Here is a 24,905-nt window from a genome sequence, read left to right as displayed (position 1 = left end):
GCATTGAATAAAATAATAAAAAGTAGGCTACAGACAAAATATCGATTTGGGAGGCAGCGTGGCGATTTAAAAATCGTCATTCACAAGAATCGCGATTCGTAACTGAATCGATTTTCCCCCCCATCCCTAGTGACTACCTCTAGCAGAACATTAGTTTAGCAGCTCGTTAACTTCTGGGAGATAGCTACCCAGCTAACACATGACGTTGCGGCAACGTTGCCAGTAAGTGCTCAGTTGGTAACCCGCAACGTTACCTTCTGGCAACGTCGTGGCAAAGTCGTAGCAACGTTATAAAGGGAATGTTGCCAGTTGGTCCCATGGACGACGTTGCCACGACGTTGTACCTTGGTCGGCTGGTTACGTTATTTTTAGACCCGTGGGCAACGTTGCCGCGACGTTGTACCTATGTTGGCTGGTAACGTTATTTTCAGACCCGTGGGCAACGTTGCCGCAACGTTGTACCTTGGTCGGCTGGTTACGTTATTTTTAGACCCGTGGACAACGTTGACGCGACGTCGTACCTTGGTCGGTTGGATACGTTATTTTTGGTCCCGTGGACAACGTTGCCGTGACATTGTACCTTGGTCGGCTGCATACATGAATTTTGGTACCATGGGTTAAGTTGCTGTTAAGTCGCTCTTTGGTCGCAGGACAACAGATCTCGAGTGCAATATAGTGGTTTCCAGAGATGGAGAGATGACACTGGACTGCTCTGTTATGCTGTAACTTTCTAGTGGCGCCGAAATTGGCTGCCTAGGTAGGCTCTCCTACCAAAGTAAATTCCTTGTCTGTGCAAACTTTCATGGCGAATAAAAACCCATTCTGATTCTGATTCTGATTCTCAGTTCTGACACTTTTGTAATGTTGCCATAGTCTACATGAATTTCAATCACACACAATATTAAATGTTGCACCCAGCACGTATAAATGTAGACAATGTATGTAATTCATGTGCAGCTCAGCCCCAGCATGTCATTGGTCATCAATTTTCTCATATGCAGAAACATAGCTTTAATAAATAAAAGACTGAATTTGGAATATAATTTAGTCTTTCATTCTTTACTATAAACATGTACAAAAGCAATCAATGTGTGATGTGTAACATGATTAAGCAAACATTCTTTGTACAGCACACCAAAGCTGTATGACACACAATGCAAATGTGTGCTCCAATAATTTTGTAATACAAAATTGTCAAATGTGACCAAAAGGTAAGCGACTCTTAAGAGTTTCATTTCCAAAGACAAGTCATCACAGAATATTACAATTCTTCCTTAGCAAACCTGCCCTCAGTCTGCCCCACTTTGCGCATGCCCATTTCAACGCATCGCTGAAACTGGGATTTCAGAAGAGATTTTGCAGGGGTTCAACCGTCTGGTACGCATCGGATTTCAACTGGAAATTAGCTACTTCAAAGGTGAGTTTCTTTACAGAAATAGTTTTAAATATATAAACATATTTTCAGAAATTGGATGGGGCATGCTATTACGTATAGGTTTGAAATTGAGGCTATTTAGCCTTTTTATCTGCTATCAGATTCACATTGTTTACGTTAGGATTTCGCTAGCTAGAGGTAATAGGTTAAACGCTCCAGAAAGTTATGTTGAAATACTGAAAATGCATACATCAAAGTTTAGCGTCTCACAAATCACCCACAAAAGAATCAATGAAAATAAACGTTCAGAACTGTTAGAAAAAACCTTGTCCCAAAATAGTTTATTTAGCCCTGAATTTTCAAAACCTGTGGAGCTAACGCGTGGCTGAGCACATTTTGATCACAGTCGGTCATGGCATGCACAGCAATGGCGTCTATAAAAGTATCATGTCACTAATTCTTCCAATTTGTACATGACATCTGTTTTTGGATAAGTTTATTCGTTTTAACCTTTAGATGTGTGAGTTCTAAATATTTCCGACGCTTCCACCAGAGTGAGTTATTTTTCCAACACGGCAGCTAGGTGGCTTTAATTAGCTTCCGTTACCTAGCAACATAGCATAATACTCGTAGCAATGCTACTACCTGCTAGTGTTACTTGTTAGCCTACTAATTGTACATTTTGGAGCCATACTATAGCGTTTGTCATATAGTTTTTGTCTATCGGAAAATAGTCGGTTGGAATGTTCAGAATCACACATGTGCGACGCTACACTCTGGGGCCCTGCTTTCAAACTATCACATATGTGCAAAGCTACTCCTTTAATATCAATATGATAATACTAACGTCACTGTGTCCAATCCCGACCGCTGTAAACTACTATTGTCCAAACCCGAACGGGGTTTAGACACTCAGTTTCCGGTGTTTTTGCCAGAATTTTCTTTTGCTATCGCCAGCAAAGTGTAAGTAGTATTATTTTAGGCATACCAAACAATCTACGTGTAAAATTTCATGAACATATATGGACGTTTACATGTCTAAATAATATAGGAAAGTTACTTTGGCCGAAAGACCACTCGTCGACACTCGGGCGACGATCTTTACTCTGACAAGTGTGTCTGTGTTGTCATCGTACTGCTACTATGGGTTAGCATATGAGTGTATTTCAATGCTAGCTTAACACTACTTTGTCTTGCCAATGAAAATACACGATCATGTGTGACGTGATCTGTAGTCGAGGGGAGGAAGGGATGGGGGCTAGCAAACTTTGAGAAGAGTTCAACAAAACATCCAGCAGGTGGTGGTATACAGTCAAATTGAGATTTTATCGCATAGTTTGGAGATGTTGAAGCTTGATATCTTATTGTGGAGGACATAACTACGTCCCTGGATATGTTGACAGCATTGATGGTCAGTTTGGTGACCCTGGATCAAGTTAATATCCACGGAAAAACAGCAGCGCCCAGTGTTTAGAAGTGCGGTCGGGTTTGGACAAGGGTAGCGCACGGCTAATTTACCGGCTAAGCTAACTCTAAATATATAGCTCGAAAAGTAAGAAGTTAAAGCTTAACGTGAAATCAGTAACTCAGCTGAAAACGTGATACGATTATTTTTATCAATATTTGAAGTGGCATTTTATCAGAATGTTATCTAAAAAACGGTCGGGATTGGACACAGTGACGCTATGTACTTAAACTACATTCCACTTTCATTTCTGTACAGATTATCCTACCACCGTCACACAGCCTAGCACTGTGTCCCTGGGAAATGATGGTATTGTAATGAATGACCGTTTATAACAGTGACAATAATTGTATGAGCCATGGCAACCCTAAAGGCTATGTTTTGAAGCAAAAGCATGACTTAAAACTTTTGCATCACCAGATGCCATACCCCTAGGTGTCAACTCTGGTCTGGTGGAGGAGAACCCATTGGGGGCCCAGGAAAACAGCTGGCAGCCAGGCAAGTGCAAATATAAGACACTCAAAAAAATTCTCAAAGCTTCTCAATAGCATTGCCAACTCATTGTAAGGCATACCTAAGTTGTTCTGATCGTGGCGAGGGGGATACATATTTGTCACAACAACAAATGCTGTCATACTAATGCTATGTATACAACCATTCAAGGTAACATTTGTTATTTACATCAATGTTACAGCTAATCTAGAAGAACCACAGTGTATGCCAATCATGCAAACTCTTGTAAACTTGTTTTACTTGTCCTTAATGACAGACACATTACAGGTTATGCTCCGGAAGATGGAGACATTGGAGGAGAACCAGTGAGAGGCTCTCCTATTCAGGTGACTACAGGGCAGACACTGAAGAGGTGCCAGTGATGGACCTACAGGTGGCCCAAACACAGGCTGAACTCCAAGACCTTGAGGAGCGCCTTAAGATGCTGGAGTTCCGAAAGAGAGTGGTAGGTGTTTTGAGATGCCATGAACTATGGCTTACAACATTCAAATTGGTGCTAACAATAAGTTCATGACTTCTAATTGCAGATGCTGTGATGAAGTGGAAGACGGGACTGGAAGAGAAGGCTGTGGAGTTCCTCATAGCGGAGACACTCAAACACGCCCCGCCAGCCCATTCAAAACAAGCCAGGTGAATGAATCATGATTGCAGCTTTTCTATATCCAACCTTTCACATGGCTATGTGACAAAAAACTAGAATCCCATAATATTTTTTTGATGATGTATATTACTCTAGATGTTATTTTATTATGACTTGTATAGCCCCTTTCACATGTGCAATTATGTTGATAGGACACTAACTTATTTTGTGCTTCATTGTCAGGGCCAACAGACAGGACCTGTAGCGGGGACTGGCAGAAGATTTTAATTAACTGTTTGGCACTTTGTTTGAAATACAATTACTGAATGTTACATGGAAATGCTGCCTTGTTTATGATTAGCTTGAGTTAGGCGACACACCACACAAACATAGTCCTCCTAAAGTTGGCTACCATGTAGCCTATTATAGAAGAACAAGTAGCATTTGGGGCAAATGAGGTCTGCATAGGAACCGACCCAATATAAGCAGTAGAATTGAGAAATATAGGTTACTTAATTAACGTTGCAGTTACGGACTGGCAATGTCAGAAAATTACGTTGCTAGGAGGTCGCGGTTACGGACTGGCAACGTCACAATTTACGTTGCCAGGACGTCGCGGTTACGGACTGGCAACGTCACAAGATTACGTTGCGGTTACCTTCTGGCGTCCCACAGATGCACGGTATTTTTGGTCATCGAGTGACGTTGCGGCGTCACTCAATGACCCACTCTGCGTCAACGTAACTGTGTTAGCTGGGTAGGCTAACTGCTTTACTGCAAGGCAGCTGCAGAAGCGCCACAAGCAAAGAGGCCAGGGTGATAACTATTTACAAATTTTACTTTGTGATATGACACACAATTGTGATGTGTAATGTACAATATAAGCTGATATTATTAAGGAACTACATCTACTTTCGGAAGCAGTAGTCTACAGGGCTCTCAAGTGTCACGCATTGAGCCCGACAGTCACTCATTTCGGTCTTTTGTCACGCATTCCCGCCACACATTGTATTTCTCACGCAGAAAAACTATTTATAATATATTTAATATGCCGCAGCGCCCAACCAAATTTTTTCTGGCCGCGCCTCTCTCACTATGGAACCGTCAGGAATCAAGCGCGTCTCCCCTGGAGTTCTTGGTCGAGCCTGCCACTTATCACCCAATCCAAAAAAAGAAAAGGTCTACACAATAGCTAATTAGAAAATAGCACTATTGTATCTGGGTAACATTTAACGCAACAACCAATGGAAAAAAAGCATATCCTGGAATTGTTCACACGTGATTCTGCTACAACAGGTGCGTTCGACTTCATGAAGCCCTGGCGGCGCCAAGCTGAGAATGCCATTGGCTGCTTCATTTCAGCCGGGCTGCAGGCGACGCCGGCGCTGCATGAAGTCGAAGGCACCTAACGTCTTCCGAAAGTTTCGTTCATCTAGGAAACCACTGGAGCTCGAGCATCACTTTGAGCACAGAGTAAGTCATGATCTCATGTTTTAATGTTACAACTAATTCACAACTTGTTTGACACAAACAATGACAACTTAGAAAATGTTAGAACATGTTTCCCAGATAACTACCATCAGTTTTTCATGAGTGTCTGTAACTAAACCAACAGTTTTACAGCTGTTCACTGACAACACCTGCTCAGAACAAGTAGTCTAGGCAGTGGCGATTTTAGACCCTTCTAAAAATAATAATAATTAAAAAGTTAATGAAGAAAGGGACATCCCTAGTTTTTTCATTCATTCAATATTTTGCATAATAATACATAAATGTATGAATTGTTATCCAGTGAAATTAGGGATTTATTTACAGGCATGCAAACTCCTCACCTTTTTGAAACCAAAATGGGTAACCTACGTGATTCGTGGCCGACACAGCATTTTACCCGTGCTTCCCAACTTTACAACTGGCTCTGGAACCAATGCTATACAAAAAATGTCTTTATGGTTAAAAGAACATGACATTGTTTACAAGAGCACAGATTCTACATAGATCTAGCCTCTTAATTTTGATCTCAAAGTGCACCAGATTCATGCGTTTAACTTTAAAATGTAATACATTTTCTTCCGGGGGACCATGCCCCCGGACCCCCCTAGAGGGTCGGGGGTTCGCTGTGTCCTTCTCACCTTTTTCACTCTTGACATGTTTGCATGCCTGTTATTAGCAAGGGGGTTTTGCACTTTTGCAAGGCACTGTATTCATGTCACATTGTCATTGGGGGCTGAGCACCCCTAAACCCCTTCGATAACTTTTTGTGAACACCCATTAGGCTATTCTTTTTTTTTATCGTGTCATCAAGCCAGACTGCTTTTGTGGGACAATGAAGGTCTTCAGTGACTATGTTTCACCCCCACTTATATCTGATGGAAATGTCTTGTATATAGTTCTGTTAATATGCCCCTTTCAAAGTCAAATGTTCAATAAAGTATATTTTAGACACTTCTCAAGCTTTTATTTATTAAATTATTACCAAGTCTTGTTAGATCACGTTATATCCATGAATAGGCTTTGGTTTTGTAGGTTGAACATATAAAACACAGGCCACATTTGTACAATGATGTTAAATTTAAGGCAGTGTGAATTTAGTGGCATTTCGTTTGAATATAAAGTTGACAGTAAGCTATGGTAAGTCTGCATTATGGAAGATTTCTGTTACAAAAATAACTATTAAGCTTTCTTTGCCTGGCGAGAACAACGACGGAGCTAAGTGTTTATGTTAACAGTTTATTTAATCCGATACAATGCGTTGGAAATCATACTCATATCACAAAGAAAAAAAAACAACATATGTGATGAGTTCCATCTAGAATAGCCCTATATTTAGCCCTATTTCTAAAAAACAAGTGAAAGGAATACTATACAGGCTTTTTCCTGCATAGAGAAAATGTTGGCGCGCGCCAAAGCCGTTTTCCCGAGCGCCAATGACAAATCCCGAGCGCCAAAGGCAAAAAAAAGTCTGTGATGAAAAACAAAAAACAAAGCTGTGTTCATCACGCGTGCAATGCATGTCAGCGAATATGTTCTCAATAGTATGTTTCAAGTAGGCTACAGCCGAACCCTCGTTCTGTTTTGATAAATAGTAATTGAGTTGATAAGCGTGTCTTCTTGTCTGATCAATACGCAACTGTGAGGTGCGCGAATGGACAGAGCGGCCAGTAAACTGTCGTTCCGCTGCGAGGGCCAGCCCGACGTACACAAATACACCTCTACAAATGCAAATGAAATTTCCACTAAAAATGCTGACAAAAGTTTTATTTACGATTTCCAACGCAGCCTCCATTGGTATTCTTAACCTAATTCTTACATTAGACTATTACATTAACCTGTTCAGAAATATAGGTGTTGTTTCGGCGGGGGGGGGGGGGGGGGGGGGGATGCAAAACACCTGTGAATAAATACATTGATTAGAAAGAAGAAGAAAAAATATATATACCCTTTTATTGGGGGGGGGGGGGGGGGGCACCGAAGACCCATTTTGACCCAGGAAAAACCCTGCTATACAGTGACAGCATACATTTCCGTAAAGTTTGCATCATGTCTCTGATTCTTATCGGACTTGTACCCCATTCTGCCACTGCAATGCCTTAGCTCACGCTCGCAACCATATACATCTATGCTCGCGACTGGTTGTTGCAAAGTATGACGTGTACAGCTAGTTGCAAGCGTGCACAAGGTCTCGGAGCTAGGGAAAAAAAGAGCCACTGTTTAAAGCTAGACCGGAAGAGTCGGAAGTGGAAATATGGCGCGGTCCAGTTTCGTGCTCTCACTTGCCTCACTGCGCCACTGAGCACTTTTCATAGAAATGAATGGGGACGCCATCTTGGAAGACAAAAGTTGCTTCCTCTAGTAATATTAGGTGTGTTCGACATGAACTGACTTCATGCAGCGCTACAGCCGGCTGCAGGCGGCTGACTTGAAACAGTGAATTTTGGTTAGACTTTTTGTCCGACTTGAGACGGCGCCGAGGCTGGGTCACTGTGACGTAGCCATCAAAGTACCGTGAGATCGATTCGAGAACTGCCGGCTGTGTAGCCGAGCGCATTTTCTCAAGAGCAACTGCACGGGTTCTAATGACGACACAGCTATTTCATGATTGGCCAGCCTCACACACTACAACTTTGACGCGTGTTTTGTAATTATTCTGACACCTTCAGTTTTGCCAACGCTCAAATCCGGACCAAACAGTTTAATTGAATAAAAAATGTGTTGAAGAAAGGGTTTTAGTCCGCCTCTTCACTAACGGAAAGACTAAGTTTAATTATAAATAAAGTAAGCAAACGGCGCTTGATCGGCCATGACTGACCTCAATGCAGCAAACCACGAGAAGCTGGAATGTCCGACTTTACAGAGCCGTTTTCAACTCCTCCCCGACTGCAAGCGGCTACTCTCGCCGGTCGTTTCATGCAGCCGCAGTCCATGTCGAAAGCACCTATAAACTCTATGAGAGGAAGTGATGTAGCTTGTTTCATGACAAGATGGACGAGAATCAGAGTGTAAGTAGCTAATTTGAATCATGTGTGGTTATGTATAAAACAATTCTGGTGTCTTGAATTGGACAATAAAGTTAACGTTAGCTAGCTAACTCCAACTTTGCTGTTGAAATCATTTCACGACACCGGAGTGGTTTTATACATAACCACACGTGATTCACATTAGCTACTTTTACCTATGAGCTACACTGATTGCCAAACATACAACTGTTAACAACCAAGTTGAAGACAGAAATTACTGTTTGTGGAGAATACTGCTTTGGTCGCACTCTTTTTGGTATTTTGGTGGTCGCGAAAATCTAGACATCCTTCAAAATGTTGCTGGTTGATGGGGTGGAGGGAATTATGAAGAGTTGGATGGAGCGATGCAGGTGTATTTGGTGGGGGGGTGGATGGATGTGATACTGCGATTGTTATTGTTTATTATTGTATATATATATTAAATATATCCATATCTTAATAATCAAATTCCCCAGTTTTCCTTGTTTCTTGCCTCTCTCAAACCATTCAAATAGCCTATCTTGTTGTGATCTAGTGACACGTACTCAATAGTATATTTCGTCATCCAATTCGCTACGTGGCGCTGTCAGATAAAACGAGGGTCCTAGAACTGCGGTCCTGAAACTGCAGCTCTCCGGGTCTCCGGCTCTGCAGGTTCATACTATTGAGATACAAGGATTTCTGGAATGGGTAGGCTCACCAAGCCCCCTCCCTTCACTCCTTGGCTTGAAATAAAAGCCCTTGTGGATCTTGATGGTATTGCATTTCAGATTTGGTATCCCATTGGTAAGTCTACAGCATGGATGTTTCTATACAGTAACAATTTGTGAAGAATATACATTTATCAATGGTTTGCAATGTTTTGGAGGAATCCGCCATTGCTGCTTGCAGCTATATTTATTATTATTATTATTATTCGAGTTCCATGGGAGTCAATGGCAGCCCCTAGAACCCTTCGATAACTTTTTGTGAAATTTGGCACACTCATTAAGGACAGTTCCTTCTATACCTACACCAAGTTTCATGTATCCCATTAGACCACTCTAGCGCCACAAATGGGTCAAAGTTTGACTTGTGTTTACACACGCAACCTTTGAACCGTATGACTGATTTTCAAAAATGAGGTACCATTGGATTCCCTGGATCAAGACGAGTTCAATTACGTCAATTTCCAGTTATATAGATTTTCCGCCATTTCCGGTTTTATCACAAACCTTTGAAAGCCTACTCCTCCTACAATTTTTTTCCAATCTTCCCCAGAATTGGCAACCATCATCGTCAGAGCAACCCTCACTCAGGTATTACTTTCATATTGGATTTTCAAAACCGTTTGTCCGGTACAGCCAATCAAAATTGGCAGCAGAGCAACCAAACAGGAATTTGGGTCAAATCTCGTCAAATCTTTGAGATATCAACACTAAACTTGGTATATCGGTGGAAGACACTACAACATGTTACCATGTGCAAAGGCAACTTCATATCTCCAAAAATGATTGATATAAAGCAAATCGAATTTATCGCTAACGCTAAAATAATGCTTTACACATCCGCCGGCCAAAAACTGATACTCTGATTCAATCACAAGTTCATATGAAGATTCTTGAGAATGTTTAGTACACAAATCTGAGAAAAGGTTGACGATGAAAAGTCGAGATGAAAAGTCGATTTTTTGTGAATATTTGAAACATGCATGCTTGGCTAATTGCTAATGAAATTTCCAATGTAATGTCTCCCTCTGCTCCTCCCCACGCGTGCTCCAAATTCTCACACACTCAGCCTTCCCTTGACACACACACATGCTTTCTTGAAATTGTGTGCTGACCAAGCCCCCACCCTCGGTTTTTAGCCCCTGTTTCATTTAGCTTCCAATCGCAGCTCGCCGTTACGAATATAAATTATTTTTCGGCGGCCATTGTTGTTTTCAACTGGAATCGTGTGATAGCCGTGTTGGACACAGCCAAGTTCGGTAAGTCCTATTTTTACACATTTTAAGCTAGAATTAATGATTGGGTTTGTGAAAGTACACTACTCTTGAATTATGGTGAAGGTTTTAGCACTTTTAGACCTTTGAATCATGAGTCTGAAGTGACGGAAAACCGAACTCGAAAAGTAGCCAGCTCTAGCTTTTTTCCTCTGTGTTTTTAATGAGTGAATCATTTTGCATCTCGGCGAATTGTTCATCAAAAAGGTAGAGGAGGGCAGCCTTTAGGAGGAAAAGCAATTCCCCACAGACCGGTCGGCTCAGAATTGTGATTTGGGGTGTGAAAGTCTTTGTAATAAGCCTAAGCGCCAGGGAGACCGCATAGGCTTAGGCGGCAGCCATGTTTTGGTCGCATCATGTTCATAAGTTCACCATTTTACAGTTAGGTCTACACGAAAAAGGTCGAGGAGGGAAGCCTTTAGGAGATGTGGGAATTGTGCTTTTAGCCAGATGCTCCGATTATTTTTGTGTTTTGTGGACTTGAAATTGGAGTGATACTGCGTGAAACATTGTTTTGACGTTAGCCTCAGAGTCAGACTAGGCTCGCCCACTGGCAGTGTGTAAAGAATTTTGTATTTCACTCAATTCTACTCCAAAAACGTCAGGGAGGACTGCTTTTTGTAGACAAGGGCCTGCTAAAGATAGCCAGTATATCTGATTTTTCAAGGCGAGCCTGTTTCATTCGTCATATGCATCCGTCATATGATAAGTTTTGCCAATCTCTTTGCCAGTCTTTTGTCAGATGTGTATATATTGACCAGTTTAGAGCTAAATACTCTTGCCAGAGCTTGGAATCGAACCCGCGTTTTGAGTGACTTTGCATGGGTCTCCATCAGGTCAACACATTTGAATTCAAGTTCAAGTAATGACACTGCATTTCACAGTCAAAACTGAAGTCTGTATCAAGTGTAGATGGGAAAAGCTTCATTTTTCTCAACTGACATGGACCCTTTCTTCACTTTGACAGGTCTGGAGGGTCATGCAGAGGCCTGCTCAACAGAGTTCAACAGAGGATGCTAAGCGTAACAAAGGATGCAACAGAGGATGCTGAGATCAACACAGACCCCTTGCTGGACTACCCCTCTCTAGCTGGACAGCTTCTCTTCAGCCCTGACCCCAGGACAGCTTCATCCAGCTGGCCTGCCCTGCCTGCCTGCCTGCCTGCCTGCCTGCCTGCAGGCCCTGCTTGCCCCTGCCTGCCAGCCCTCCAGAGACAGTCACCCCACAGACACAGTAGCTCTGCAGCCTGCTTTTTTGAGGACATTGATGAAAAAGGACAAGCCAGCATTTTTTACTTTGATGAAAGTCTAAATGTTTAATCCTTTCCATGTCCCAGTATGCCAAGCTGCTGACTTTGAGTGTCTTAAGTGATGAAACCAGTTCAAGTGATAGACTTTTGACCTGAATCCAATGATTATTCATCTGAATAAAAACCACTCAAGAGAAAGTACTGCTTCTTGGATGATTTGTGCACCACATCAGTACATCTCACACATTTGCCTTTGTTTCCATGGAATTCATGGAATTGCTAGTTTCTGCTCCACCATTTCCACCATAGTGTAATAATAAATATAATTTAGGACAGCAATTACATTTTTGTGTTATCCTTTCGCATTACACACATTTAGTCAATGTTCTTAAACTCAACCGATTATTGTCATTTTACCATACTGTTCATATTGAACAGACATCAGTGTTTACTTGGAAAGATTACTGTATATTTCCACTTTTTATTTGTATTTCCATCGTAAGTTTGGTCTTTAATTTCATTTGGAAGTGGTATTAAAAGGTCTTAAAAAGTCTTACATTTAACTTGTTTATACCTGTACACACCGTGTGAAGCCCCCACCCCCCACTCCAGAGACAGTTGGTGACAGAGAGGTGCAGACATTAAGTTAAACATGCCTTAAGAGTAAAGTAACAAATAGAGACTAAATGTGTAAATGGATGTTGAAACTCAGTTCTCTGAGTTGATGCATGTCAGTTTAGGCAAAGGTAGCCTTTTAAACCTCTCAGTGTTTCCGCTATGTTGATTTTTCCGCGGCGGCCCGCCACGGCTAAATTTCTGCCGCCACGGTATCAGAAATAGGGCTGTACAAAATTTTAGGCGGTCTATCAGCAGTGATTGTTAGAAAGCGTATCGGAGGATTGCACGGACATGCGCTTCACAGCGCAGTTGAGATTGTGTGTGTGCGTCCTTGAGAACTGTAGAGCTAAGTCGTATAACTTATGTTGTCAGTTAATTTAAGGCTGTTATTGTATTAGTCTATAGTTCTTGCTAATTTAAATTAAGTTAACTGGTGATTTTTGTTGTTTGTAGGCTATTCTTCCCCTGCTAGCAAAATTGCACATGTCGATTCGATAGCGATTGCTGCCCTTGCTCACGTTTGTATTTTAGGTGCATTATTATGCTGAAGTAGTTTTAATTAATAAATAGTGGGTATATTGTTATTATTAGCTACAGAATGCTTAGCCTATCAAGATCAAATGAAGCAGACAGCGTACATGCTTCCGAGTGGCCCCATAATCGATAGGCTAGGCTACTGACCATTTACAATAAGTTACGTCAATTATTAATTTGCAGCCATTTCGAACATACTTTATGACTGTAAGGTTTCATTAACCCTTGTGTTATCTTCGGGTCATTCTGACCCATCAGCCGTGTGACCCACCGTCGTATTGCGACAAATTTACCTCATACAAAAACAAAGTGAAGGGTATTATGAAGGCTATTATTCAATAAGGTTAAATAAGGTTTCCTCTGTCCCTTAAACATATAAGAGGTGGTGCCCCCAAGAACTAGATACTTTATTATAAATTAAGTATTGCTAATCTTAACCGTGCAAACCCCGCTACACAAGCTTGTCTAAAGACATGTTAGCATGCTAGTGCAGCTAGCCTAGAATACCGTATTTCTTATAAACGCCGCCCTCGAATAAACACTGTACAAAAAATTTACATTGTGTAATAAACATAGGGAGTCAGATGGCTGAGCGAATGGGGCTAGTAATCCGAAGGTTGCTGGTTCGATTCCCGGCAGTGTCAATTGACCTTGTGTCCTTGGGCAAGGCACTTCACCCTACTTGCTTCGGGGGGAATGTCCCTGTACTTACTGTAAGTCGCTCTGGATAAGAGCGTCTGCTAAATGACTAAATGTAAATGTAAATAAATGCTGCAGCGTTTAATCGAATAAATACGGTATACATACTGTATATTGCCATTCTGTTAGCTGGTGAAGAGGTCTGCATTTCATTTAATCCATAAAGTAAACCCTAGGAAGCAGCTAATTCAATGTTATGCTAGCAGTCAGCACTGCAAACTAATTGTAGTTAATAACCTTCCAGCTATATCTACTGAAATATACCATTTACTTTAAATATTGTATTTTTTTTAGTTAGCTAGCCAGTATTTCATCAATAAAATTGTCTTGGATTTTCTGCATTGCATTGACTGCATAATGCCTGTTTTCAGCTCGCTATAGTTTAGGTTTTGGTTTATAGTTATCTTATAGTTTCATATTGTCTTGGATTTTCTGTATCACACTGCCATAAATAATATTGTTTCTGTCGGATGTCTGTTTTTGGCTCGCTATGTCCATACAGTTTCACAAGAGCCATCTTAGTGCAGCTCAGTCAACTCAACATGGCCGAGAGAGCGAAGAGAGAAAAACTGGCAGCTAATTCTTTTCGGGAAATGTCTAAATGCTTATCCAAACAACGTCACTGCACACTATAAAAAGGACACCTGCAAAATATGAACTTTGCTGAGTGCCCGGTTCTTGAGATAATCTTGGGAAACTCGCTGCCCTAAAAACCCATTCTACAAACATACAGAATCAGAATTCGGTTTATTCTCCATGTATGTTATACAAACACGGAATTTACTGTGGCAGGGAGGTGCAAAACACTAAACATATACAGATCTTAAATTAAGTAAAAGTAGAAAAGTTTAAATATTTCTAAGAACTAAACAATATAAGAATACAACAATTAAAATATAAAATTAAATATATATAAAAATAAGAATAGAATGAGCAGCGTGAATGGTCAACATAGTGCAATTGGATACTGAGATAAAGTGGCTTATGCATACTTAATTGCCATTAGATGGACTTATAAACACACACAAAGATTCCTGGCATTATTAGCAATAATTATTGCAATGGTCACTGGCACCATATGTCTTTCCTAGCAGGACTGTGATTGCAACCATTAGGAACAATATTTTGAGGTTGGAGGACCCACCACTGCTATCACCTTATTACAATGCTTCTTGGGTTGGATTACATTGGGCCTATATCCAACCCTCTACAATGCAAGTAAATCACTCGCATATGCGACCAAATTTCAAGCTAGGCGACTAAAAATTCTCTTTAATTGAAAGAGAACTATTATTTGCCTCTAACTGAGTTAGAGGCAAATAATAAGTTTAGCGCAGATTTAAATGACGCACCATCGCTTGACTGCGAGTTAACATGATTGGCTGCTATGACAACAGACGTACAATTAGTTATTGCCAAAGTCTCGCTCTGTCCGCAGCAGCCTCACATCCTCACGCCTTTCAGAACTGATTTTCATTTCAACAGAAGGCCAAGAGCTTCAGCAGTATGATCCATCATCAGCTGTGGAGAGGTGGATGAAGTCAAGTGACATGAGAAAGCCATTTGCTAAAAAATGGTAGATTAAATCCATATGCAACAAAGAATAATTCAGACAGATAATGTACTTTTTTTTTCAGTTGTATGTTCATGCACAGTGTTTCCTCTATGTTGATTTGGCAATTTCTGCCGCCAGGGTATCAGAAATAGGGCTTTACAAAAGGCTGTCTATCAGCAGTGATTGTTAGACTGCATGTCGGAGAATAGCACAGACATCTTCACACCGCGAGCGGGCACCCACGCCACTCAGCGGAAAAGGGAGAGGAAGAAAAAAGAGACTATAGCAGGGGTCCCCAAACTTTTGTCTCCAAGGGCTAGAATGGTACACTGAAGTCACGGTTCGGTTCATACCGCGGTTCATTTACATTTAGTCATTTAGCAGACACTCTTATCCAGAGCGACTTACGTTCATACATCACGGTTCGGTACGAGCTGGGTACAACGGAGGGAAAAGCAAAACAAACCAGGTTCCTCTACGAGTGAATACGGGTGCATTGAAGATGACATGTAAATTCCGATTGCGTCAGTGATTTTTTGGGCCCTATTTGTATGTGTATCTAAAGGCTGTCTAAAGGCTGTCTAAAGCACTGTAGGGAGGAGAAGTTGGACAGTTTTTTTGTCTTGTTCCAGTGATTGGCACACCTGGGTGATGGTGTCGGATATGTTTTGTCATTTAGCACACACCAGATGCGTTATACATGTTAGCATGTTAGATGTATTTCCACTCACATACCCCACAACTGCTGAACAACGCAGACACACAGTGCTTGTCTTATCCACCACTCTCTCGCCTGTACTACAGTAACTGAATGGGAAACCGAAGTTTTCCCAAACTTGCGATCGTAAAGAGGCCGGCAGGTCCTCCATCTCTCGTGGGTCGCCACCACTCGCCATACTCGTCCTTAGTGCTGCTAGCTATCTCTGACTCATGGCGGCGCCAATCAGAGCTTCAGAGCTAAAGCGGGGAAACAGATTAGGTGTCCCTAAAGAACACGAGTATATAACAGTAGTTCCGTATTACATTAATTCTTTTTATACTGTGTATTCTACGTGTAATTTCATACACTGAACCGTGACGCCTGTACCGTTTGGAATACATGTACCGTTCCACCCCTAGCGATGGCCAGATAATTTTTCCTTTCTTTAACGTGGGGCCGGGTCGGTCTGTAACAGAAAATGACATGGGCTGGAGCAAGGCCGTAGCCATGAGGTCAACATTGGGGGGGACGAAATCTGAGTCCAAGGGTCCCGCCCTGAGAACGTTAAAAAGAAATGTATGTATTATTATATTTGGTTGACTGTCGTAGTGTAGCACATTAATATTTTATTTATATTTTTATATCAATATATTGGGGGGGACATTTTGACCAGATTTGAATATTTGGGGGGATTATGATTACAGTCCTGGGCCGGAGTGACTACCAGTATTATTGTGGAGATTTTATTATGATTTTAAATGTATTTATTATGCTAGATTAGTTTATTATTTTGTTATGCACCGTACATATCAAGGGAGATATAGCCTACTAAAATAACATTATTACTATTGTAATGACGTTTTTCATATTCATTGCTATTGAAATCAAAACATTTACTTACTTATATTAATCAGTGTAAAATAAAAAAAATACAAATAAAAAAAATATTCTGGCATTGTTCAGAGGGCCAGTCCAAATGCGTTGGCGGGCCGTAGTTTGGGGACCCCTGGTCTATAGTTCTTGCTAATTTAAATTAAATATGCTGTAAAACTGAAAATGAGTTTTAAGTTAATCACACCACAGCAGAATGCGTAGTTAACTACCCATCCAAATTCGAATGGAAAAAAAACAGACAAGTATGTTAAAGGCCATATGGCAGGTTAAACACTACTGTCTATTAATGGGTACATGAAGCACTCAAGATATATCATTTAAAATATCTCCATATGGTGTCTCCAAATGGTGTTAAAGACCAGTTTTTGTTGTTAGCATTAGCATATTAGCGCAATTCGGCGATGACGTCACGTTGGGGAGTCGTGAAGGAGAGTAGCGTCAGCCTAGTACTAGAACTATGGCGACTGACTGGGATGAAGAAGAGATGGCAAAAAACACTAATGTGTATGATGGCCCACAGCCGTATAATTTTGAACCGAGTAGACATGAGAGGGCAAATGAGGAATTGCCGAGACCTGATGGCCATCAAAGCCAATTAAATTGATGGTCCGAGGACAATGAGTGGAGAGTTAGTGAAGTGTCCTGGTGAGTTGCTATCATTTAGCAACACAGCAACAAGCTCTGGAGCTAGCAGTGCACATATACTTTTTTTTTTTTTTTTTTTACTGTCAGTGAATAGCACCGAGTGAAAGTCAACGTTTTCTTTACATCTAGTGACAGTGATCATTCAGGGCCTGACATGAACTTTTTGAGGCACTTGTCCTTTGGACAAGTAGCCTACATTTACGTTTCACTTTTCCATGCACAATTAAGGTGTTATAAAATAAAATATTTGTTACATTAAACATTTACACAATTTCTGCAGAATGAAACACTTTCTGTTATGTACTGTACTGCAGCTTTGTCCCAATATCTCTACAGACCGTGCAGCTAATTTAATGCTCAACACTTGAACGGGGGCTTATTACTTGAAAGAGGAATTATTTACTGTGTCTTCTCAGTTACACCATCAGGGCTTGGAAATACTGTGACTTGCTAAAGTAGGCATATGGCTAGTAGATCATAACATTTCATAATTATTTCAGTCAATCAAACAGCTGCAAGACCCAGTGAAATGTTATATACAGCTAGCAAACTAACATTAGCTAGCATCGCTAACGACATTGGCTAACTCAACTTCAGTAGAATATCCTCAGTATTTGCAAGCTGGCCAGTGCAAGTAACATGGCATTTTATTTTATTTTGTTTGAGGGGAGGAATAATCAACCGAAATAACGTTTCCGAACTTTTTTTGAGGAGTTTAGATCTAGAAATAGAAAACATCATGCTAGCTATGGGCTAGCTATGGGCTAACTTGCCAGTCCCACCTGTAAAGTCCCCCCAAGACCATCCCTAATTAACTATTTTCCCTTACGTTGTAAACACATTTCCGATTAGATGTCCCACGTTTTGATGGAACCAGCAGAGCCCATATTAGACATTCTCTAGTACTAGCCTAGTGTTTATTTCTAATCGATTTCAATGGTCTCAAAGCGGGCTTTGGTCTGTTGTCTCCCCAACTTGACGTCATGCAATACATTGTGGGGCAAAGAAGAAGCATTGCAAAGAGTAGCTACTTTTTTGTATTATATTCCGTTTTGTGACACCCAACAACATCAAATACAATGGATAAGTTTAAATGTTTATTACCAACAACCAAATAGCGCAAATTCGTTGGAAAAATAAACCTGACATATGGCCTTTAACCTGTTTTTCGTCCGGGCCCGCCCAAAAACACTGCCCCCTACCCCCCCCTGTTACTACGCACTAAATGTTAATAAATAAAAAAAATTGACTACTACACATGTTATACATCATTGGAAAGCTACGAGTCTTGTGCTTGTAGATATGTAAACCATTTCAAGATCGAGTCACAACAACAAGTTTAGTCAACGTCTTTGTCCAGTCACCACTTTGGTGTTGTTTACAAAGCCAAACGTCTCTACTTACCCTCAAAGGTTCTGTGTCGTCCAGGTATGCAAACAACACATCAAAACTTGATCTGCGTACATTCCCAAGGGTTCAAAGTATCTAACCATGTAAAGTAATTCGTCCAAATACAATGTTTTACGTTCATGAATAGCCATTATCCTTTGTTTCATTATGCAAGTTAGCCGACGGAAGAAACAACTTGTTCACATAAAAGTGTTCTTTCTCCGGTTAGCAACGGAGAATTTACGATATGGAGGCATCAAAATGTCCGTTGAACCCTCCCCTTTTGATTGACACCTTGTTTGACCCAATAGGAGCTTCCATGCCCCGTTGACAGCCCTCTAAAGCCAATTAGGTCTGTGCGTCCTGCCCCCCCCCGCCCCCCCCCCCCACACTCTTTCTAAACAAATTTCTCGAACTGGCTTCGACTGGCTCTGAAATGAGCTCGTTAGCCTTGTAGCTGAAAGCTAGCTGAAAATGCCAATACCTCATTTGTATGTGTCTGTGGAGCCTTCAAAATAAAAGTCGATTGCGCAATATGGTTGAAAGAATCAGTTTTCTTTGTGCGCCAATCCTGGGAATCAGATAAAGCACTCCAATGTGTTCATGCTTCAATTTTTGTGTTTCAGTAATACTAATTAGGGATTTAGCTATTATATATGATAGTTCTAAGTACCACCTTTCATTAGAGATAACAATTATGAAAAATAATACCTTTTATCCTGAGTATTTGACCTTGGTTACAAAGGGTCATTTTGGAGTCTCCAAAAGGCCCTTTTAGAAAACGCCTGGATGTACTCTTATAAAAACATGTGTCAAATATGAATATATTGTGGTATTATGTTTGACTTTTGATTTGAATTGGGTAAGGCTTCAACCTGTGGTCCAATTTAGTCTTCCAGCTAATACCTACCACCTCTAGGCCTCTTCAGGCCTCTGTTTTCAAAACAAAATCTAGACGGAAATAGACATTTTCACTTTCCTTGTGTTCAAGCTTCTATTACTCAACACTAGTAGGACTGACAGGGGTCCTGACAACAGGGGACATAACTTCAGAGTGTCAGCTTTCAAAAGAGATCATTTACATGCATGTACTCCAAATGGTTCAAGAACAGCTTCCAATTTACTTTGGGTATGCTGTTTAGGCGTTTTCAGGCAAATTTAACAGGATTATGAAAAGGTTAAATTAAGCTTTGAAATCGTGAGAAAATTAGTCTTCTCTGCTTGATACTGGGGGGGGGGGCGTACGCAGACAACCCCCTGCGTGGAAGGCGCCGCCTCTCTCAAATACCTACGACCCGGATAATGGACGCTACGTCAAGTGAGAGGAGGAGCCATGCAGTGATCTGACATAGATAGGTGGCTGTGACGTAGATAGGTTGGGTTTTGCCCCGCATATATAAAACCTGAGCTGAAAACGGGTGAGAAACTGTTCAACGGTCTAACTCCACATTTCAGTGCAACAAAGTTTTCGCACTTTGCACATGCTTTCAGCAACTCATTTCACACGTATATCATGTACTGATAAGCAAATCATGGAATTTGCTTTACAGCATCTTTAAGTTAACTGGTGATATTCGTTGTTTGTATTCTTCACCTGCTAGCTAAATTGCACGTGGCTGTTGATTCGATAGCGATTGCTGAACGCCCTTGCTCACGTTTGTATTTTAGGTGCATTATTATGCTGAAGTAGTTACACTGCATTAATATAATGTAATTAATAGTGGGTTTATTGTTATTATTTTCTACAGAATGCTTAGCCTATATGTCAAGATCAAATTAAGCAGACAGTGTACACGTGCTTTAGAGTGGCCTACCTTAATCGATAGGCTAGGCTACTGACCATTTAAAATAAGTTGTTACGTCAATTATTAATTGGCAGTAGGGCTGTCAAAGTTTCTCAAAAATGACGTTCGAATATTCCCTTTAAAAAAACACATATATTCGAATATATTCAAATTTCTGGTTGCCCATTAGGCACGTCAATAACAGGACAAATTAATACAACGAGATACAACTACTTGTATACTGTAGGTATAATAATATAATTTATTTATGTTTAAACATATTTAACAACATATTACCTACACAAAAAGAAGTAAATTAACTAATGGCCAAGACCACAGACCTTGGCCTCTCGCTCGCACACACGCACTCTTTCTTTCTCTCTCCCGCACCGTCACGCTCTCTGCGCATAGCGGTTTAAAATGAACGACAACAATAAACAAATGCTGAGTTATGATCAAGAGTTTTGTGCAAGTAATTTAAGGTCGTGATTCTTGTCACAAATATGGCATGCTTCATTCAGTGATTGAAACATATTATTAACATTAGGGCTGCAACAACGAATTGATTAAATCAATTAAAATCGATTATTAAAAGCGTTGGCAACGAATTTCATTATCGATTTGTTGTGTTGCGCGATTATTACGCCACTCAATATGTCGAGGAGATGTTTGAGTATTTTTTTTAAAGTTTAGTTGAGCGCGGAGCGGAGGTAGAGGAAAGGCCATCGGACAGACGTTGTTGAGTAACGTTGTTCTGAAACACATGGCGGAGGCAGAGAAATCAGTACGACCCAAGTCATCCTAGGTGTGGGAGCATTTCACAATAAATTTACATTTACATTTACATTTAGTCATTTAGCAGACGCTCTTATCCAGAGCGACTTACAGTAAGTACAGGGACATTCCCCCGAGGCAAGTAGGGTGAAGTGCCTTGCCCAAGGACACAACGTCAGTTGGCATGACAGGGAATCGAACTGCAACCTTCGGATTACTAGCCCGACTCCCTAACCGCTCAGCCACCTGACTCTCCTCTAAATACATCGAAACAGTGTGTTAATTGACCGAGGTGAAGTTAGTTTCATATTCGACATTCGTCTCACATTCGGAAGACGCTACTTTGCAGCATCACGTTAGGGACCGGGTGAAAACAACCCATACCATTTTGAAATAATATAATAATAATATAATAATATTTTTAGGAATATAAAACCTCAAACAGACACCAGAGTATCTTAACAATGTCTGGTATACTTCCACAGCCTTTACTTTTTCAATTAAGTTTCAAATAAAATGATAGAAAATCACGAATCTTTGAAAATAGCTTAATCCTCGCAAATCTTAACTTCTTTCAAAATTGTGTCAAAAAATCTTAAATATACACCAGATTATTCTAATAAAGTCTTGGTTACTTCCACAACCTTTCAATTTTCAATAAAGTTTTAAACAAAACTCAAATTAATTGCTCATCTTGGAAAATAGCATTACATCCACACTAATATTAATATCAAACTTGTGTGCCTGTTTGTGCACATTCTGAAGATTTTTTGCGCTGTGAATTTGCACTGTCAGTTCTGTTTTTGAATAAAGGGTTGTAAATTAATGCTTTTTTGTTTTTGTTTTTTTATCCGTTTCATCAATTAATCGAAAAAAGAATCGATAGATTAATCGATTATTAAAATAATCGTTAGCTGCAGCCCTAATTAACATTAATTGTAAGTTTTACAGTATAGAACCGACATTGAACACTCCGAGCGAGCTGTGCTGTGGTAAACATGGAGATGTAGCCTAAACTTGCTAGTTGTTGAATGGTAAGCTAACTCTAGCTTACATAGCTTACACACTACTTTAGCTGTAGGCTCAACAAGTTTACCATCAACTGACCAAAATCCGAAATATTTCCAGATATCACGCTTTAGATTTTTTGGGGTTACAATCATTTTCTCTGCTGCGGTCAAGCTGGGTTCTGCACTTTCTGCCATCTTCCACGCAAGTCAACTGTCAGCAGTGATGCTGAGGCGCGCGCCCACCTGCAAAGCAGACAGACGCGCCGCTGCTGCCGCGTTTTTTTTAAACTTTGTTTTTACATTCGAATATAAATTTTCACATGCTAATTTCTGTTTTTAACCACTATTCGAATATATATTCGAATATAGAATATTCTTTGACAGCCCTAATTGGCAGCATTTATGCCATTTAGAACATACTTTATGAGTGGAAGGGGTGTCTTTAAGTAGCCTAACCTTATTGCTTTAGGGGAAATAGGATGAAAATATGTGCAATATTACCTTAGCAATTAGACAGTAGACTATTACATTAACCTGCTCCGAAATATAGTGAACTTCTTTTCCGAATCATAACGCTATTATTCATTAATTATTCTTCAGATGAGTTTGTTAAAATATTTCTATAAGAAAAGGAAGACGCCTGATGATGACGATAATCAGGTAGCCTAAGTTCACATTACCTAGCTAAGTTGCATTGAGGTTTTTTTTCGCTCAGAAGCCCACAGTGCTTTAAAAATAAATTCTGGAGGAAACAGTAGTGGTGGCTTCTACAACATTTTACAATTGTATTACTGGTTGCCTGATGAAACATTAGACAGGTGACAGAAGCAGACAGGCAGTAGTGCAGGTGGTGGATAGAGGAGACCAGAGTGAAGCACAAGACCAGAATGAAGTGCAACTACAGAGTGAAGCAGAAGAGCACAATGTAACATCAGGGCAGAAAGAGAGGAGAGTGGAGGAGAAGAAGATGGCGGCATTGTGTGTGAATAAATATATTTGTTTGTGTTGCAGCGAAGTGTCAGTTCCGTTTCATACGTAAAACATTTGGCGGCGGGGCTGTGTGTGTGTGTGTGTGTGTGTGGGGGGGGGGGTTGTTGTTCAGACAGACCTGCTCCCACTGCAAAAAAAAATCCTAAAGGAAACTGATGCATTTCATGTAAAAAGTCTGGCGAGTAAAATACAAAGTTGCCAGTTCGATTCCTGGTCATGCCAACTGACGTTGTGTCCTTGGGCAAGGCACTTCACCCTACTTGCCTCGGGGGGGAATGTCCCTGTACTTACTGTAAGTCGCTCTGGATAAGAGCGTCTGCTAAATGACTAAATGTAAATGTAATTGTGTCCGTAGAGGGTTGCCTATATCACAAATCAAAAATAGGGTATGATGGAAAGGAGTGTATGTCCAGCTTCAGGAACAGGGTGGGTGTCCCTATTCAAGGACAAGTATAAAGAGGAGAGATTAGTTCTAGGTGAACTTTCGGGTGTTAGTTGATGTCAAAAAGTTACATTTAGGAAGGATAAAAATGTCACTGGGATTTTTCTGTATTTGGGCATCAGTTAATTCTGTCCAGTTGTTTACCATCATAGCTAGCTTACTAAGTAATTGTCTTCCTTTACATTCGTTTACACAGGTGGAGACAAGAGAACTGTCTTGGGTGAATTTCGTGAGACATGCTAATGCTAGTGGCTAGCGAACGTTTCAAACTTGAATTTCACAAATCTTTGTAGCTCTAATGTAGTATTTTTTTGTACATTCGGAAGCTTCCTTCTGTAATAAGATACACTAGTTGTACCACATATAACATTGATATATTGATATGGAAATTCCCTCAATATGACTAAATTCACTGTACATCTGGTTAGTCGCATGACAGTACAGTACCTGGGCATGTTTGTGAGTCTGACTTCAAAACATGAAACCGAACTATCAGGCTTACTACTGCTACTACTAGCTAGTCCAAGTAGCATTGCTAACGTCGTTAGCCAGGAAGAACTGGATGACACCAACAGCCTCGATAATATCCTTTTCAATGTAAACATTACATGATTATTTTAGCAAATAAGCACACATGAGTATGACCAACCTTCAGGTATGCTGTTTATGATCAGGCAATTAGTCCCAACGGTCCTTAAATGTACAGTTTTCCTACAGCAGGGGGGTTCGCTAGCAATAAAATAATCTACACCAGCAACCTGATAACGTCATTGGTCTAGAGTCGTCACTAAAAGGGGCGGGAAAGAAATGTCCTACTAAATAGATGGGCTGCACATGACGATGAAGTGAAGACGATGCTGTTGCACATGATATTTAATTTGGGCTACTTTGAGAATGTAAATTGGATAGTAAAATTGGATTAATAATGAGGAGACAGAAGGCTGTCATGCCTTCTGTGAGCTCGATTCAGCTCGATTCGCGTCCACAACAGCAACGCGAATTGTTTCGCTTGCCTTCCCACAGTGCACCACGCCTGGGGGCGTGTCAGACAGGTGAATGCAGAGTTTTAGCAGAGAATGTCTAATATGGGGAGAATTCATAGACTTATATATTAATAGACACAGCTATATATTTCTTCCAAGATGGCGTTCCATTCATTTCTATGAAAAGTGCTCAGTGGCGCAGTGAGGCCTAAAGAATATATTGTGCTTATTA

General features: G+C 40.6%; 1 protein-coding gene and 1 long non-coding RNA gene across 8 annotated transcripts in view; one reads left to right on the top strand and one right to left on the bottom strand.

Moving 5' to 3' along the window:
• The window catches only part of ppip5k2 (diphosphoinositol pentakisphosphate kinase 2), a 109,407-nt gene extending 84,950 nt beyond the window's left edge, over positions 1-24,457 (bottom strand). For all 7 annotated transcript variants that reach the window (XM_067258731.1, XM_067258734.1, XM_067258735.1 and 4 more), the window contains exon 1: positions 24,340-24,457. The gene's annotated coding sequence lies outside the window, so the exon portion shown is untranslated. The remainder of the gene's footprint in view (positions 1-24,339) is intronic.
• Positions 3,071-3,984, top strand: LOC136964506 (uncharacterized). The gene is made up of 4 exons (XR_010879082.1): positions 3,071-3,149; positions 3,261-3,338; positions 3,610-3,798; positions 3,881-3,984. It is a non-coding gene; the product is annotated as an uncharacterized lncRNA (long non-coding RNA).
• Positions 24,458-24,905: the final 448 nt, after the last annotated feature.

Source organism: Osmerus mordax, chromosome 20 (assembly GCF_038355195.1).
Source record: "Osmerus mordax isolate fOsmMor3 chromosome 20, fOsmMor3.pri, whole genome shotgun sequence".
Taxonomy (NCBI): Eukaryota; Metazoa; Chordata; class Actinopteri; order Osmeriformes; family Osmeridae; genus Osmerus; species Osmerus mordax.
The sequence above is the reverse complement of the archived record's forward strand: the minus strand, read 5'-3'. Positions and strand labels throughout refer to the sequence as shown.